Source organism: Dendropsophus ebraccatus, unplaced genomic scaffold, assembly GCF_027789765.1.
Source record: "Dendropsophus ebraccatus isolate aDenEbr1 unplaced genomic scaffold, aDenEbr1.pat pat_scaffold_795_ctg1, whole genome shotgun sequence".
Lineage (NCBI taxonomy): Eukaryota > Metazoa > Chordata > Amphibia > Anura > Hylidae > Dendropsophus > Dendropsophus ebraccatus.
This window is the reverse complement of record NW_027210394.1, coordinates 20501-24469: the sequence shown is the minus strand read 5'-3', so window position 1 is coordinate 24469 and position 3969 is coordinate 20501. Positions and strand designations below refer to the sequence as shown.

At 44.9% G+C, this 3969-nt stretch overlaps 1 non-coding gene across 1 annotated transcript; it reads right to left on the bottom strand.

The window, feature by feature from the left end:
* Positions 1 to 3332: 3332 nt before the first annotated feature.
* Positions 3333 to 3529, bottom strand: LOC138779850 (U2 spliceosomal RNA). Its single transcript, XR_011361223.1, has one exon. It is a non-coding gene; the product is annotated as a U2 spliceosomal RNA (small nuclear RNA).
* Between the last annotated feature and the right edge of the window lie 440 nt (positions 3530 to 3969).

The window sequence follows — 3969 nt, the reverse complement described above, 5'->3', positions numbered from 1 at the left end:
AAACGATCTAGATATTATTGTTACAGGGATCCTAGCAGCCAATGCGGTGACTTACGTCCTTCTGGAAGATGGGAGAAGGCAGGAACTTGGCGGCGTAGGCGAGCGTCTGGAGGGCCTTCATATCCATGGTCTTCAGATCGACGGCGGGTCCATAGAAGATCGGGAGGCGTTGATAGAAGATCTAAAGAGAAAACAATACAGTGAATGTCAACTTTCCTATAGCAGGAATAAGGGCAGACATATTATACATGTAACCCCGGACAGTTACATAGGGGTCCTATGGGAGGGCGGGTGGCAGGGGGCGACCAACACCTTTAAAAAAAAAAACCATTACTATCCCTACATATGGCAATACATAGTGGTAATGATGCCATGGCTCCAAGGAACCGGAGGAGTGTGACCCTGGGGATGGTGGAGGTTCCCTATGGATGGTTCCCCGGTCTCCTCCCATTAGCAGCGCCACCTGGGGCCCTCGGTCTCTGGCTCCATCCCACAAATACACTGACCGGCAGGAAAGCCCGGGCGCCGGCCATCCTCCAGTAGTCCTCAGGTGTCGCCTTCATGTCTCGCAGATGCAGGTCCAGGAAGTCCATGTCCAAAAATCGAAATCCAAAAATCGTAGTCCAAGAATCCGAAGCCAAAAAGTCGTATGCCGAGTAATCCAACCAAAAAAATCACCAAGAGAGCGGTCCAAAAAGAGCAAAAGAGCAGCAGTCGCAGAGAAGTCTGTCTTCACCCACAGAGGAGATCCAACAGACAAGGTTGCCTAGCGACGCGTTGCTTTTATTGATGTTGCGTGTTTGTCTCCTGCAATCCTATTGGCTGATCACTGACCAATGGGCTTTGATGACACTGACATGTATAGCCCCCTTTACACTATGCTTCTTTTTTTTTTTTTTTTTTTTTAACTTTAGGTACAATGTTATGTTACCACATACTGGATTTATCCCTCTAATATATATAGTAACAATGTTCCCTGTTGCCCACGGCAACCAATCACAGCTCAACTATGAAATATTAATTAGACGAGCATTTCCAGAAAAATACTTAGGGGGAGATTCATCCAACTGGTGTAAAGTAGAATTGTCTTAGTTGCCCCTAGCAACCAATCAGATTCCACCTTTCATTCCTCACAGATTCTTTAGAAAATGAAAGGTGGAATCTGATGGGTTGCTAGGGGCAACTAAGACAATTCTACTTCACACCAGTTTTGATAAATCTCCCCCATAGTGCTTGAAAAGAGCGCCCCGTTAACAGTGACTTCCCTTTAAGTTAAACTTTAAGCCTTGATACCCTCCCTTTAACCCCTTAAGGACCGCGGGCGTACATTTACGCCCCCGCTGCCTGGGCTTTAAGGCAAGAGGGCGTAAATGTACGCCCTGGCGCGGACCCGTGCTACGGAGCGGGCTCACGAGCTGAGCCCGCCCCATAGCGGGTGAGGACCGGCTGCTAGTATGCAGCCAGGCCCTCATCCTCAATGGCGGACGACCGCGATCTCGCGGCCGCCCGCCATTAACCCCTTAAACGCAGCGATCGCGCGGCATTTAAGTATAAGTGACCGGAGCATCTCCGGTCACTTAGCGATCGGGAGCCACGCAGCATGTCTGCAGGGGTCCCGATCGCATTTTCTGACTGCCGGAGGTCTTCTCCTTACCTCCGTGCAGTCTTCTGCTCGGTCCTCTGATTCAGCCTGCCACAGGCGGGCTGAATCAGAAGATCGCAGATAACACTGATCCCTGCAATGCTATGGCATAGCAGGGATCAGTGTTACTGATCTATTGTATGTACAGGATAGTTCCCTAAGGGGACTATAAAAGTGTAAAAAAAATAAATAAATAAATGTTTTACACAATGCCCCAAAGCCCCTCCCCCAATAAAAGTTAAAATCACCCCCCCCCCCTTCCCATTTCATACATAAAACACATAAAAACTAATAAAGTTAATTAACATATTATATACCGTAGCGTGCGTAATCGTCCGATCTATTAAAATAAAACAATATTATTCCTGCATGGTGAACAGCGTGAACAAAAAACGGTTAAAAAAACGCAGAGATTGCTTTTTTTTTTATGACACTTTATGTATAAAATTTTTTATAAAAAGCGATCAATACGTTTGATGTAGAAAAAAATTTTGCTAATAAAAACTAGAGATCATGACGCAAAAAATGACACCCCATACGACCTCGTAGGTGAAAAAGTAAGTGCGCTATAGGAGCCACAATAGGAGCATTTTAAATATGCCTATTTGCAAAAAAAAAAAAAAAAATTTTTACTGCTAATAAAAAATAGTAAAACGTAAGAAAACCTAGTAAACCTGCATATCGCTGTGTTCAGACCGACCTATAGAATAAAGGAAAAATGCCAGTTTTACCGTAAAGTGCATTACGTAAACATGGAAGCCCCCCAAAATTTGCGGAATCGCATTCTTTGACCCAAGTTCACCCCATAAATGATATTTTGGGGTTCCGTCATTCATTTTATGGCAGATTGAAAGATGCCATTACAAAGTACACCTACTCCTGAAAAAAACAAGCCCTCACATGGCCCTGTAGGTGGAAAAATAAAAGTGTAATGGGTCTTAGAAGGCGAGGAGGAAAAAGCGGAAACGCAAAAGTGACAATTGGCCCGGTCCTTAAGGTCATTTCAGGCTCTGTCCTTAAGGGGTTAAGAGCAACTTATGTACTGTTCCTTTAAGAGCGACTTATGTACCATCCCTTTAAGAACGACTTTAGTACCGCCCCTTGAAGAGCAAATTTGTCGTCCCTTTAAGAGCAAATTTGGTGCCGCCCCTTTAACGGCTAGTTTTGGTGCTGTACGCGTAAGCACTGGTGCCACCCCTTTAAGAGCGACTTTGGTGCTGCCCCTTTAGGAACGACTTCGGTGCCGGCCCTTAAAAACAAAATTTGGCGCAGTCAATTTGTCCCATCCTTTTAAGAGCAACTTTTGTCCAGTCCCTTTTATGACCTACCCCCCCCCCCCCCCCCCCAAAAAAAAAAATCCAAATTAAATGGTTTGAACGGCACCTACCTGCATTTTCCTTGCTACCTACCTACCTGGTTGGTTGGTTGGCTGCCTGGCTGCAACTACAGTGTCTGTCTGTCTGCCTGGCAGTTATATGTGACATCACAGCCTTGATGACATCATCACGGAATGTTTCTCTGTGTATGCTAGATGTAAACAACTTTTGCTCCATTCACACATGGTAAATGTAAAGCCTTATATGTGCACTCACCGGCCAAGGTGCTTACAACACGCAGGGTGGTATGAACAGTCTGCTACGCACCCTAGGGGGGGGGGGGGGGGGGGGGGTCTAATTTTTGGAAACGCACTCGGGAGGGCACTGAACCTGGAAGCACTGCAGTACAAGGTCAAGGCCTGGAGAGGACAGAGCACGGTCTTTTTCCGTCTCACTGTTCTAAAAATCCATCTCATGTACATATATACAGTATATATATATATATATATATATATATATATATACATATACATACACTATTGGTCTAAGGGCTCTTTTACATGGAAAGATTATCTGACAGATTATCTGCCACAGATTTGAAGCCAAAACCAGGAATGGATTTGAAAAGAGGAGAAATCTCAGGCTTTCCTGTATGGCCCGATCCCTGTTTATAGTCCATTCCTGGCTTTGGCTTCAAATCTTTGGCAGATAATCTGTCAGATAATCTTTCCATGTAAAAGGACCCTAAGCCAAAAAGGCTATAAGGGAGCGGCTTCTGAGGGGACGCCACAAAAGCCAAATCAGACAACACATGGCATACATGTCTCAGTTTTGGCGGCGGCTTTAACATGGACAACATAGAAGCATTTATCTCTCTCTCTGTCACTGTCTGTCTATCTATCTATCTATCTATGTGTTTATGTGTCTATCTAGCTATGTATAGATAGCTACCAATTATTAAAGAGCGACTTTGTTGCCAGCCCTTTAAGAGAATTTTTGGTGCAATCACTT